This window comes from Littorina saxatilis, linkage group LG15, assembly GCF_037325665.1.
Source record: "Littorina saxatilis isolate snail1 linkage group LG15, US_GU_Lsax_2.0, whole genome shotgun sequence".
NCBI lineage: Eukaryota > Metazoa > Mollusca > Gastropoda > Littorinimorpha > Littorinidae > Littorina > Littorina saxatilis.
The window spans coordinates 7424715-7439577 of NC_090259.1; the positions used below are offsets into that span (position 1 = coordinate 7424715).

The 14863-nt window shown below is 42.0% G+C and overlaps 1 protein-coding gene and 1 long non-coding RNA gene across 2 annotated transcripts in view; one reads left to right on the forward strand and one right to left on the reverse strand.

Moving 5' to 3' along the window:
* The window catches only part of LOC138948394 (uncharacterized), a 290382-nt gene that overhangs the window by 195597 nt on the left and 79922 nt on the right, over positions 1–14863 (forward strand). The window lies entirely within an intron of this gene.
* Positions 2385–3592, reverse strand: LOC138948384 (uncharacterized). Its single transcript, XR_011449981.1, has 2 exons — positions 2786–3592; positions 2385–2540 (listed from the first exon to the last, which is right to left on the reverse strand). It is a non-coding gene; the product is annotated as an uncharacterized lncRNA (long non-coding RNA).

Genomic DNA, 14863 nt, shown 5'->3' on the forward strand with positions numbered 1-14863 from the left:
CCTGAGCTATCAAAGCCCTTTCCTTTGTTGGCTGCAAGTAGAAAAGACGAAAGTGTTCTGGCTAGGCTACACACTGGTCACACTTATACAACGCATGTCCATCTGCTTAAAAGAGAAAAGGCACCATGGTGCCACGCCTGTGATAATAGTTTTTTCTGTGAGCCATTTTCTCACGGAGTGCGCTGATCTGTATGATCTACGAGTGAAATAGTTTGACACTCCTAGCTTGAAACATATTTTTACAAAGGTCAGCTCTGCAGCTCTCTTTGGATTTTTAAAGGAGTCCTTGACACGTAGGGTTTCGATATAGCTGTTATGTTACCTTCGAGTGACGTTCCTAATTTTGTTTAGTAACATTGGTTTATTTTAAATATTTGTAATGTTAAACTTGTGGGGTCCTGATTTGGCCGATATGGTATATATATATATTTATATATGGTCAAGAGTACAGAATAGTGTCCAGTCTCTGTGACATGAGCATGACAAATATAATTTTGTCATAAAACAATCTTTTTTACTTAAATTGGAGCATATAGTTATCTTGATACTTCCTACCAAAAGAAATTTCAAATGGGCTATTTACTGAGTAGTATTTGAAGAAAATGTATTTGGTTTGCATGTAACGGTAACACCGTGGCCCTTTCAATCAACATCAACTTAAAACAAATCCAGTTTAATTCCAGGTCTTTATTTAACTTTAACAGCCTGCTACAAGTGTACTTTCAATGATTAAATCATAACAACAGTGTTCTAGTCTGATACAGTATTGAAAACTGCATGTAACTGTTGCATGTACGTAACTTTACACAAAGCAGAACATTTGACTCACAATGTTAAAAAAGTAACATATTTAAGTAAAATAAACAAACAAAAAGTCTTCAAATATGTTAAGCCTTATCTTTATATTTAATTGTAAGAAGAAAAAGTTCATTTTTCCAATTTCTGAATTATGTTATAATGTACCATGCATTTACAACATCAGGCGTTCCTAATTTCAAGGTAAAATGACTAAGTAAATGTACTGTATTAAAGGCTCCTACATTGTCAAGGTATGAAATACTTCAGTTAAAGTATTAATTAAGGTTAAAGTATCCCAACAATTGTTTTACTCGTTTTAATGTATAAAATAGAAAACCTAGCAATACATGCATGTAACATAACACTGTGACCTATCCTTTTTCTTACCCATTTTTCACCAGAAAAAGAAATCCATCCAGAATTAAATGTTTGTTTGTTTGTTTGTTTATTTGTTGCTTAACGTCCAGCCGACTACGCAGAGCCATATCAGGACGAGGAAGGGGGGGATGAAGGGGGCCATTTGTCAAGCGATTCCTGTTTACAAATGCACTAACCCATTACTTGTGTCCCAGCAGGCTTTAGTAAAACTAAATTAATACCTACTGGAAGATTACCAGTTTCCAGTATGTTAAAATAGGCTTAACCTATCTACTGCTGGACTTACATCAGAACACTAACAGATTAAACTATACATGAATCGCGAGACAAGCGGCAAGAGAAGAGATTTTTGGAAAAAATACAGGTGAATGAGCAAGAAGGCAGAAAAAAGAAAAGAATTCATGAAGAAAAAGAGAGCATGACAGGAAAGAGGAACCAAAAATCTATCTGACAGCAAACTAGAAAGCTCCTGCGGTTCCAAAAACAGGAGGGGCCTTTAATTTCATAACCGCAGTGCCCCACTGCGGGAAATTAAATGTTCTACAAGTAAATACATAGATATAAACATATTTCACATCCAAAAATGTGAGTCCAAGTGATAAAGGGAAAGAATAAATAACAAGAAAAGACGTATGCAAGTAACTTTACACCAACTGGTGCTATTTGAAGGTGAAATAATTGTTATACAGCCTCTTAATCACTTAAATCGTACTAGTAATTGAAGAAAACATTCTCTTAATATTGAATGACCTATTGAGTGCTTAAGACAGTGAAATAATTGAATTTAAGTGGATTCAGAGCCAGTTTTAGGCAACAAACAAAATATCCCGAATAAGGGAAAGGCAAACATATCCATTCAACTTTTGTTATTACTTCAGCTACACCTTAGTAATCAAAAGAGAAATACTTAAACAAAACAGCAAATGTTAGACAAAACATTGGGCAACAACCAAACATGTCCTACCAACCAAACTTTGCTACAAACCAGCCTTTCCTATCTTTCAGATTGTAACTAGACAACAGCACAACATGAACTCAAAAACAAACATGAAGCTGCTAACCACAGATGTGGCACTGACAGATGGAATAGAAGAGCCTCTGCATACATGAAAATCAATGACAGTTTTGAAATATTAACAAAACAGCGTTCCACCCACTCGTATTATTTTTTATTGTTTGTTTTTTTTATTATGGAGGGAATGCATCTAGGCTGGTTGACCTCATGCTAAACAAATACATGACAACAGTACAGCTTCAGAAATCTTAGTGCATGGGAACAAAGGGCCACACATAGAAGTCTGTTTGCTTTCACGCTGTTTCTTCAGGAAATGTACTTCTGCACCATCACCAATGAGGGCTTGAATCTGCAACACAAAATAACAAGAAATTCCGAGGTGATATTCAAAGCGTACCAGTTCCACATAACTAATCTCATGAAAATCATCAATTTGATTGAATTAAACATAAATTACCATGCATGTTAATATATTCGTGTACATTTAAACAAAAACTAGTATCATCGGTACTAAAACAAACAAAAAAAATAAATCCCCAGTGCCTCAATTCTCACAATTTCTTCCTGAATGTATTGAAGTCCTTGTACTCTTACCCCTGGAAATGCAGGTCACAGTATTGTCAGCTGAGTCCACACCACTCTGTTCTGCAAACTTCACTGGATGTTGTCTCAGTTGATAGTGTCCAGGGAAGGAAGAAAATTTAAAAAAAATTAAATGCTGGACCGATGAAACAAACTTTTTTGTGTCCTGAAATAGCATTCCTAATGCTGTTGATCATGTGTGTGTTATGTTACATTGTGATTCAAACACATACTGTTAAAACTCATCCTAATACATAATTATTCACTCTTAGTCTGAAAACACTCACCTTCTTTGTGAATTTTTGTTTTTACCGAGTAAAGTTACATTCAAGCAATAGATTAAGTGGGTTTTTGTTTGTTTGTTGACCTGCATTAAACCATATCTTGGTTGTTAAGCAGCCTTAAAAAAAAAAAGCATCCACAGAAAAGAAAGAAAAGATAATAAACTATGTTGACGGCAATTTTTACTGAATACATGTAACTTAACACCGAATAATCCCTTAGTCTATGATTATGTTTGTGTTATGTGACATTCAAACACATGTTTAAAAAAAAATGCTTGTACTAAATGATCCACTCTTTGAACATTATAGTGTGCAATTAGTGTGCACAAAAATGTGAAATTCTTCAAGATACGTTTGAAAGTAACTTTACACAAAACCTATGGTGTCATGTTACATGCAAACACCTTTAATCTATTTTGAAGCATTAAACAGTTTGAAAAGCAAAATTGTTGACTGTTTCCATCCAGTCACCTTTCAAAGTGGGATTGAACCAGTCAATGAAATCCTGAGTTCATCTTAGCAATGCCATTTGAAAATGTCAGTGTGACTGCAGGTACATAACATGCATTTGTCGTGTTAACCTTCACCGGGCTTCGTGTTTGATACCCCGATTATGGCATCCTGGGTCCTACAGGACCCATATTTTTCAAAGAAGGATAAAACTGTTTATACTGATTCGGATGATGTGGGTACCACAGGACCCATACTTTTTAAAGAAGGTTGCACAGAGTTATTTGCCTTGGCGATGTAATTCTTTTGTTTCCGTGAGTACTGATCATCGTGACACATTGACAAAATGGCATCAGCAAGCAAGGCAAACCTCGAGGAAGCTTTCAGAAATGTTGGGTAAGCCATTTTAAATCCTTTGTTGTCTAAACTTCGTTGGTACTAGAAAATGAACGGCACTGTAATAAAGTACTTTCAACAAGTCAGAACATGATCTCTTTGTGTACTTGGAACTATTTATTCATTTGGGTGTGATAATGAGATTCCCACGTGCTTCAGTTATTTAGCTGAGCTCGAAAAAAAAAATATCAACGTGCTGCGCGTACTGTCTTGTGTTTTATAGACTACTTTGTAGATGTACAGTGATGATCAGTGATGCATGGTGAATACAACGTCCTAGTGAGTTAACACCATTTTCACCCTAATGTTAGTTCTGATTTCACCAATATTTTACATCCTTTGTGTCTGTAGCGCGGACGTGCCAAAGGGGATGGTGCATATCCTGCACCACGTGGGTTCCACCAGGCAGGATGTGTATGTACAGGTCAATGTGGAGCAGCCTCATAGTAAGTTAGTTTTACTGTTTTCATTTATACAAAGTGTACTGTTTGTTGATGGCACAGAAGTGTTTATTTATTCGATATCTGGCCTTCTAATTGGAGACAAAGAATGTGTGCAAAAACGTAGATTATCATGTGGTCATTTTGATATTCACACTGTATACCAAATAAGTTCTCATTGCAATGATACTTGATATGTTGCACACACACACACACACACACACACACACACAAACACACACACACACACACACACACATGCACACACCAGAGAGAGAGAGTGAGTTTTCTAACTCGTAACTGAAATTACTGTGATTTTTTTTATACAGTACGTTGGGAAACTGTCGACGTCTGGAAAGAGGACACTGGTGTATCCCACCCGCATCGCTGGGGCCGATTCGCCCGGCCCCTCGTCCATGGGTTCTACTGATTCGGCAAAGGGATTTCCGGCCACAGGATTTCTTTCGAGGGATCGTGGCACTTTCAAATCGTTACCATCGACTTCCGGTTCGCATCCTACGGGAGTTCCGGTCGTAGGTGGTAACGGCAATCCGTTTCCTGCCTACGCTTCCGCTCAGGCGGTTGCGGACGGTGGGGGACAGGATGGGTCAGCTTTCAGAGCTTGCCCTTAAGCAGGGTCAGAAGAAAGGCGGTTCCACGCAGTCTTCGTCTTTTCGTGGCTCTGGGCAAAAGACGCGGTCGCATAGGGGTGGCAGCCGTTCTCGTCCCTATAATAAGAAGCCTTCCTTCGGGAAGAAGGGGTCAGGTGGTAAACCTAACCCCCAATGAAGGCTCCCCGATCCAACCACTCCTCTAGCCCCTACCCCTTTGGTAGCGGGCGGCCTCTCAAGGGCAGTTCCAGCTTGGTTGTCTCTCGCGAGCAGCCCTTGGGTTATGGGAGTGGTTCGATCGGGGTTCCGGTTGCTCTGGTTAGAGGACAAGGCTCCTCTAACCAGAACAACACCCAGTTTCAGGTTTCCCGCCGATCCGGAGGCATGTGCCGTCATTCAGGCGGAGGTGCTGCTGCTTTTGCAGAAGCATGCGATAGAGGAGGTCATCGATCGTCGATCCCCGGGGTTTTACGGGAGACTGTTTGTCGTCCCGAAAGCGTCATGGGGTTGGCGACCGGTGTTGGATCTGTCTCCCTTGAACGGCTTTCTCCGGAAGGTTCCGTTCAAGATGGAGACTCCAGCGTCTGTCAGGGAGGCCCTTCGTCCGTTGGACTGGGTCACTTCCATCGACCTGACAGACGCATACTTCCATATTCTGATGCACAGGTCAGATCGAAAGTGGCTGCGGTTCCTGTGGGGCGACAGGGTGTTCCGGTTCAGGGCGCTGCCGTTCGGGCTCTCGTTAGCGCCTTGGATCTTTACCATGATAGTGCGCCAGCTTTGCGCTTTAGTGCGGCAGCAAGGGATTCGTATCAGAGTTTATCTGGACGACTGGTTGGTCCTGAATCAGCTAGAGTCCCTGTGCGATCAGCACACCCGGATAGTCTTGCAGACTGCGAGAGACTTAGGTTTCTCCGTGAACCAAGGGAAGTCCGACTTGGTTCCCTCTCAGCAGTTTACGTATCTGGGCATGGTGTTCGACACCCGAGCTTGGACTGTTTGTCCCGCCCAGCGGAGGATAGACAAGCTACAGGATCTGGTCAGGTCCCTGTCGAGCCTCCGCCACGCGCCAGTCAGGGTATTGGCTTCACTCCAGGGCCAGATGGAGTCGATGTCTACCCTGATTCCGCTGGGCAGAGTTCACAAACGCCCGTTTCAGGCGTTTCTGAACTCTGCCTGGGATCCAGCCTCTCAAGGTTGGAATTTGTCTCTTCCCCTTCAGGGATGGTTCCTGGAGTCAACGAGGCAGTGGTTGGATTCGGCCTGGCTGACTCAGGGCGTTCCGATTTCACTGCCCCTTCCGGAGTTGCATCTCTTTACCGATGCTTCTCTTCAGGGTTGGGGAGCTCATCTGGAGGGGAACACAGCTTCCGGTCTTTGGGACCAGGCTCAGAAGTTGTTGCACATCAACATTCTGGAATTGGAAGCAGTGCGCCTCGGGCTTCTGGAGTTTGTCGCATCTCTGCGAGGCAAGCAGGTGTTGATCCACACGGACAACACCACTGTGGCCGCGTACCTGAACAAGCAGGGGGGCACGCGCTCGCTAGTTCTGTCCAACAGAGCATGCGAGATTCTCACTTGGGCGTTCCATCAGGGGATAGTGATCTCAGCGAAGTACCTTCCGGGGTGCCTGAACATCTTGGCAGATTCGCTCAGTCACTCATCGCAGGTACTGCACTCGGAGTGGACTATCGCGCACCAGGCACTGCGGCGTCTTTGGACGCAGGTGGACAAACCCCTCTTGGATCTGTTCGCCACCCGGTTCTCTCAGTGTCTCCCAGTCTTCGTGTCTCCGGTACCGGACCCGGAGGCTTGGGCGGTCAACGTCATGGGAATATCCCTTTATCACTGCTGCGCTTAAAAAGTGTGGGTCCTGTGTTACCCACATCATCCGAATCGGTATAAACACCTCCATCCCTCTTTGAAACGTATGGGTCCTGTAGGACCCAGGATGCCGGAATCGGGTATATCAAACGACATCATTGCTTATTGTTTTCTAATTTGACCGATTGACTTAAAATTTGGGTCATAGGAAGCCATGCAGGTGGCCGAGGAATACACCAAATTTCATTAAAAAATTCGTATTAGCACTGGAGTTATGGTCATTTGTATGTGCCTCTGGGTCCTGTAGGACCCAGGAAGCCCGGTGAAGGTTAAGTTACTTGCATGCACGTTTTTACTCTTTATGGAGTAAAGTTACATACAAACACATATATCACTAAAACATCCCTTGTGCAGGCGAAAACACAAACTGAAGTTAAAGATCGCCATTCAAAACGCATCATCTTGAAAAATCAGACAGGTACTTGCATATTCAGCATGTAACTTTACACAGGCATGTTGTCACTGTGATTGCGTTAGGTTACGTACGAACAGAACATTCAAACTTGGGTTTAAGATCGTACCAGGGCCATCCACATTCATCGAGAATGCAAATGTTCAGATTATTGCATATTTGTTTTCCTTTAAAATTTCCCCGATCTGAAATGAATGCAGCACTTGCTTGTACGTAACGTTAACGATATGTACTTTCGTGTTAAGTTACAATCACGCGTCAAGATGGTAAAAAAATGGTAAGTCGTAACAATTTTTTTTAATCCTTCGAGATCTCACAACACTACGTCCAAAATTGGTCTTCTCGCTAAAAAACATGTAAAAATCATTCTCCTAAAGCAAACATATTCACGCATGTAACATTAAAAACAGTACAGCAGTCCCTGCAATGTACGGCCCCCGGCGTGAGCGGACACCTGACATGTACGGACACATTTGCTCGGCACGGAGTGTTTTCCTTCTATATTTGCCCGCCCTTAAACGGACACCTGCAAAACGTGGACGCGGACACTCACTTTCGGTCCCAACAGCAGGTCATACCTCCAATGTACGGACAGACCATCGTCAAATTTTCACCACAACAAAATCGATAACAGAGCAGTCCGGCTCTTGGTACAAAGATCACAGCCGCAATGGCGTGACGACAGTCACTGGTAACTTGAGTGCACCTGTACCCATCATGAGGGGGGGGTAGTTTTGGTCAGGAGTGGAGTACATGCGAAGATGCCAACATGAAACTGCACTGTGCTCTTTATTCTTGTCAGTTGGACGTAAACAACAGAAACCACAGTCCTGAGCGAAAGAGAGTGAAAAACCGGCCACAGTTCTCAGCATCGTGTGTCTGTGTGTAACCTCTTTCATTGACAAGATACTCTTGTTTCCCCTCAGCCTTGACCAGTGAGTCGGTTGCCTAATCTGTGAACATCAGTTGTCTTGCTTTGTCAAAAGTTACGACACAGTCAACTGGTTTTGCTCTGAGTGAACAGTTGGAGCTGACCTCTCTGGTCACAGCCCCAAACAGTACATGGCTGGAGGGAGTGAGAGAGAGAGAGAGAGGGAGGGGGGGGGGGGTGGAGGGGTAGCTGGCTAAACTCGGTGGGGTGTCCGATGTCACTGCATGTCAGCAGGAAGAGCATTGGAGAGAAATAGAGAGGTGTACTCTTCCACACAATTTCCAAGCATCAGTTGTCACGGCTTGGGGTAGGCATTTAGTGAGGAGGGCCCCAAAGGGTTTAAAATCGTGATCGTGATTGGCGTTTTTTGACCTTTCTGTGACCGTGATTGCCGAAATTTCCATTTCTGTGATCGTGATGGGACTTTGCCCGTGATCCGTGATGACAAAAAAATCAAGTCTCGTGATCGTGATCGTCATTTGTTTTCGTGATCGTGATGGGCATTATTGCAAAGCATTTTATTTTCAACGTACATTTTTCACAGCTGTATCTCTCTATGATCCTCTATTCGTCAAGGAGCTAATTAATCCCGATTGAAGGCAAGCAACAACACATTCAGAAATATGATTTTGACAGCGATTGCTTCCAAAGGGACCAATCACACACAAAAAGAGATCCAATCAGAAGGCAAATTGCAAAAGTCTGCCAAACTTCATCCAATGGAAGGGCTTCGTGCAAAAGTTTTGAGTGCATTCAGTCAAGAAGATCAAAAATGGCGTGCAGCGGTACTGTCATCGAACTTCTGTTATATTTTGTGGATTCAAGCCAGACCAAAGCAGGCGGCGAGAATGCCGCTCCTTGGTGGAAAGGTCAGGCTACGGGGCGGTCTTTCCGAAGACGAAATATCAAGGTATGTTGATCTATGTTGCTCTATGACTGTTCTGAATGTAGGCAAAGATCTTGAAATTTGTTCAAGATCTTTGAGTTTGAGTGAGATCATTGACATTGTCGACATTGCCACGTCCGGCTGTCACTCGCTCAGTGTGACATCGACTGGCTCGAGATCGAGTCTGCGTGTAGCCAAAACCGAAACTAGAAATGTGTTTTTCATCATCCCAGCAACGTGGACACGCTTGGCATAGATTCTAATTGTCGCTTCTTTGCATTAAGCTTGGATTTATTTTAGGCGCTTGTAAACTTTAATATCAACAATGGGTTAAATTCAGAAACAATGGCGGGGAGACGTGCCAGCCGGTTTGGGTCACTTGATCCTCATGTCAAAGACGATCAAAGTCATGTTCGTTGGGGATTTTGTCAGGCATGCTACTTTTCCGGTAATTGCCGGAAATCCGATAAAGCCGTTTTCAAAATCCGGTAAAGTCAAATTTAATCCGGGGAAGTTGAAAAATGTCCGCAAAAACGATCCGTGGGAATATCGCGCAACGCGACCTGGCGCCGGTCTCAATGAAGCCAGCGCACAGTAGTGTTGTTTTCACCAGTTTGGAGGTGTGTTGAATGGTGGTGGGGGGAGGCAAAAATGGGATTTTTAACAAGATCACAACACTATTACAGCCATGAAAATGATGCCCAGAACGCACCAGATTGCACAGATTTTAACCGTTTTTTGAGAAAAAAATCCGGGGGGGCATGCCCCCGGACCCCCCTAGTATATATTCATGTGTGTGAGTGGGGGTGTGGGAGTTGAATGTGTATGAGTGTAGAGAGCGAGGGGGAGAGAGAGAGAGAGAGAGAGAGAGAGAGAGAGAGAGAGAGAGAGAGAGAGAGAGAGAGAGAGAGAGAGAGAGAGAGAGAGAGAGAGAGAGAGAGAGAGAGAGAGAGAGAGAGAAAACCCAATGAAAACAACATTCTTGTTACTGATTACAAATCATGATATGTATTTCTATGTGTGTATGAAAGAGAATTAAAAAAAATAATAATAAAAAAGTGCAATAGATCCAGAGGAGCGAATTACTGTGTGGTTGTGTTTACTTTGACACGTGCTTTCTGTACATGCAACTTTTACCGTGACCGTGATTTGCCACTGGTGTTCGTGATCGTGAAAACAAAAATCAAGGTAACTGTGATCGTGAAAGCTAAAATTTCCCTTCCCGTGATCGTGATGATACCCCCCCTTTGGGGCCCTCAGTGAGGGAGAGTGGGAGCTGTGTTATGTACAGTGTATTTCCGACTGAAGAGTGAAAAGTCACTGCCATGCCACTTGATCGGCATGCAGTCAAGATGAAAATAAATGACATGATTATGACATGCAGCTCTATCTGCTGCTATTTATTCAAACTGGTTTTCAACTGAGCTTATTCTTGCAAGGCATCTGCACACGCTCCTCTGTGCTGTGTTTGTGTGGCTGCTTTCGTATGTCAGTGCATGGTGAGTGTGTTCACTGCCTTGAGGATTTATTTTATCTCTTCTTTTCAACACTTTTCATACAAATCATTTGTACAGAACGTTTAAAGAAGTATTAGGAGTTTTATTGTTTAGCAGCCACAAGAAGTGATTAGCATAGACTCAATCCTGTTGTTTGTGTGTCTCTGTGTGTGTATGGGGGAGGGGGTGGTGTGGTCACCCCTCCCGTGACCGGACACCTGCAATGTACGGACAGTTTTGCTATGGCCCAAGGGTGTCCGTTCATGAGAGGGACTGCTGTAACACCAAAAGTAAGCATGGTCACTCACAAACATGTGCTCATAACAAATCAACAAACATTTTCCACAATTCCAAATGCGACTAAGATAACCCCTGCTAACACTGTTTTCACGTTCATGCCGTTGTTCATAAAAATGATAATGTATTTTGGTCACTTTACTTGCATTTCATGTCTTTCACTGACAAAACTGCATGAACGTAACCATAAACAGCAAAACTTACCTCATGCTTTTTCGCCACAATGATCCATCAATGCTTCGACCAAAACAGCATGTGACCAGCTCTTTTGTAAACAATATTCAAAATGGCCGCCGCTTACGCAAAATCTCGTTCACGTCCTAGTGAGGGATCGTTTTTTGTTGCATGCGCGTAACATAACATTTACGCGGTTTTCAATTATTTTTCCCTTGGACTGCTATGTAGAGTGGAATCAAGAAACCGCTTAAAGTCCTATGCCGAAATGAAGGCAGCGACAGAAGCTTTAAAATCATGCCTTTGTAATACCCGTGGACATCAGTTCAAGCTCAAGAAGAAACAATGCAGAACAGCTCTCCGACAATCTTTCTTCACGAACAGAATCATAGACACGTGGAACTCCTTGGACAAGAATGTGGTAGAAGCGCCGACAATGAACAGTTTCAAAAATCGCTTGGACAATGCACTGAAAGATTATATGTATAGGCCCATTGCAGAAACTCAAGTTAACAACAGCATTTCTACTCGGCGCGCGCGGTATGAGAATCACGGGTCGTAACTCTCTGGAATTGGTCATCCGCCGCCATGTTGGATGCCTTGCACGATCTCTGACAGTGCTTGAGCGTTGGGTGGCGACTCGACAAAAGTGAAAATGACACGTTGTGTGGCCAAAAACTGGAGTCAGCAGGCACACTTTAGGATCCCTAAAGTTGTTTACCATCAGGGTGACAACTGGAAGGAAGTTACTGAGCGGAGAAGACGATTATAACTGGTTATTTTTTGCTGTGTGCAGTGCGCTAATCAACAATTGTCCATCGGTTGTGCCTTTAGAGTGAACACTGTGATAGGATGCTTTGAAAATTATACTTTGCAGTAGTTACCTGAGCTGCATTGTACCTCATTTGCCTGTCTTGAGAGCTTTATCTTGTGAATTTTGGTGCACTGTCTGCATGGTAATTTGAGATCAAGAATAAATAAATGAATATAATAATGTATTCTTGCTTTACTTTTTATGTTGTGCTGTTGTGTTAAAAAGGCAGATCCCCTTTGGACTCATGCATGCACAGTTTTCTTCATTTTGTCTGCATACACAGTGAAATACGCAAAAAGAACAAGAGTGCAATGAAGAAAACTAACAAAGACGGCATCCAATATGGCGGCGCGAAGAGAGTATGAGCGGAGTTGTGCCCCTTAGGGCTGAAGCTAGCCGATCCATTTGATAACGTCACGCCGAGTAAGAAGAATGAATTGGACCTATAGCCCAAATGTCAGTATGCCTCTCACTACACCAGCCAAGAAAAAGTTGATAGAATAGGCCACGGTCAAAAGATCGTGTAGGTTACCTAGCCCAAAGTTAGGCTAGGATAGCAACTGATCAAAAGATCAGACAAAGGCTTAACAGCCTAAGTACCAGTCTGATAACATAACATAACAACATAACAATGCTGTTTCCCACCTACGCGAGACTTCCAACTCGTTGTTAAAATGAAGACGAACTCGGTACGAAAAACTAACGCGACGGTTACGCGCAAACAGCCGTCCTTTGAACGCAATTATACACATCGCCGGTCATTCGTTCGTCCTGACAGTAAACCTGCATTGAACTGTTTTGTCTTTCATAACATGATATGATTGATTCAGTTTCAAATTGTCTCTGGTAAAGCGAACATGCAGCTTCAAAGTGTAGTGTGTGAATTGTGTCACGTTTCGCCGACAACCGACTTTTTCGAACTAATCCACAGATATATAACTCAACAGACACAGATTTGAACACAAGAAGACATGCATATTGAAATCAACTTATTTTGAACAGATTAGAACAGGTTTGATTGAGGTGCATGTAGAATGGTTGCCTTTACAAGGCTAGTTTTGTGACCAACTCGTGATACAGGCACTCGACGCTCTGTTGTACTCTTGACCATATATATATATATATATATATATATATATATATATATATATATACCCATGAATGTTTTTTGCTTTATTATCTTCATCACTTCCGCTTCCTATATATATATATATTCGTTTTACGGTGTTCTCCATATATATATATATGGACGTCTGCACGTGTTGACATGAACATGACGCACTGGATCCCAAACCACTTCACACCGGGTCTACCATATTCACCAACTGCTGACTGCACTCCTAATCAAGTTCCTGAGTAGTTGAATGTGCTAGAGTCCAGCTAGGTCACTGTACTGTTCGTGCCAGAACGTTGGAGATTCCACTGCTGATCTGTTTCAGAACGTTTTATTGTTTGTCGAAACATCTAAAGGCAATTTGGTGTCAGTGGTGTTACCATGCCTGTAATGTTACTGTTTAAAAAACTGTGCAGCTTTGGTTGTTTTAAAGATAATCCTGTTTATGCTTTGTCTTCGCCGTTTGAGGAACGAAAGAATTGTATTTCTGTCAAACAGTAAGTAAACATTGCTGATCGTGTTTGTACGTGTAACTTCTGTCGAAACCAGCCAAGGCAATTTGGTCTCAGTGCTGTTACCATCTGTCAGTAATTTTGCTGTTAGAATCAATAATGTTACAGTGCAAAATGTTTGCAGTACATTTCTGTAGTAATGCTGAAAATAAATAAGATTTTGTTCTTTCCTTGAATCATATAAAATTGCGATTTTGCTAGGCCTGTGCAAATTCACGGCGCTATCATTAGGACATTACAGTTTATTTTGTGACAAGTTTGCATTTTTTTGGTCAAATTGCGGAGTTAGGCTTAAAAGGTGGAAATAAAGTAGAAATGTCTGTCTACTATAAGCAAAATTGTTTGTTCCATTTAATTAACTTTACGTTTAAAGTTAAAATCAGTTCATAAATCAAAGTTAGCTAAGGATGGTCAGTTCGTTATGAGATGTCAGTCATGTTACTCAGTCGTGTTACTCACATGTCATTGGTGTTACTGAGGCTTCTGAATGCAGAATTTCCAGGAAGATATAATTCTTTTCAGTCTGTTTATCTTTTGCTCAATGCTCTCATAATACTTGATTCGAGTTTACCATGCAGAGCAGAACTTGAATTATTTAAAATCTGTAAGAATGTTCAAATACTGAAATAGACTAAGTCTAATTTAAATTACTAATCTAAATAAGTAAATCTACCTTACAGACGGAGGTCTACACAAGTCGATGTCAATATCAATCATTCATTTCAACTCACCGAACTCACACAGTCAGTCAGTGAGTCACGATCAAGAAAAACAAGTCGCGTAAGGCGAAAATACAATATTTAGTCAAGTAGCTGCCATTTTTCAGCAAGACCGTATACTCGTAGCATCGTCAGTCCACCGCTCACGGCAAAGGCAGTGAAATTGACAAGAAGAGCGGGGTAGTAGTTGCGCTAAGAAGAATAGCACGCTTTTCTGTACCTCTCTTTGTTTTAACTTTCTGAGCGTGTTTTTAATCCAAACATATCACATCTATATGTTTTTGGAATCAGGAACCGACAAGGAATAAGATGAAAGTGTTTTTAAATTGATTTGGACAATTTAATTTTGATAATAATTTTTATATATTTAATTTTCAGAGCTTGTTTTTAATCCGAATATAACATATTTATATGTTTTTGGAATCAGCAAATGATGGAGAATAAGATAAACGTAAATTTGGATCGTTTTATAAATTTTTATTTTTTTTTACAATTTTCCGATTTTTAATGACCAAAGTCATTAATTAATTTTTAAGCCACCAAGCTGAAATGCAATACCGAACCCCGGGCTTCGTCGAAGATTACTTGACCAAAATTTCAACCAATTTGGTTGAAAAATGAGGGCGTGACAGTGCCGCCTCAACTTTCACGAAAAGCCGGATATGACGTC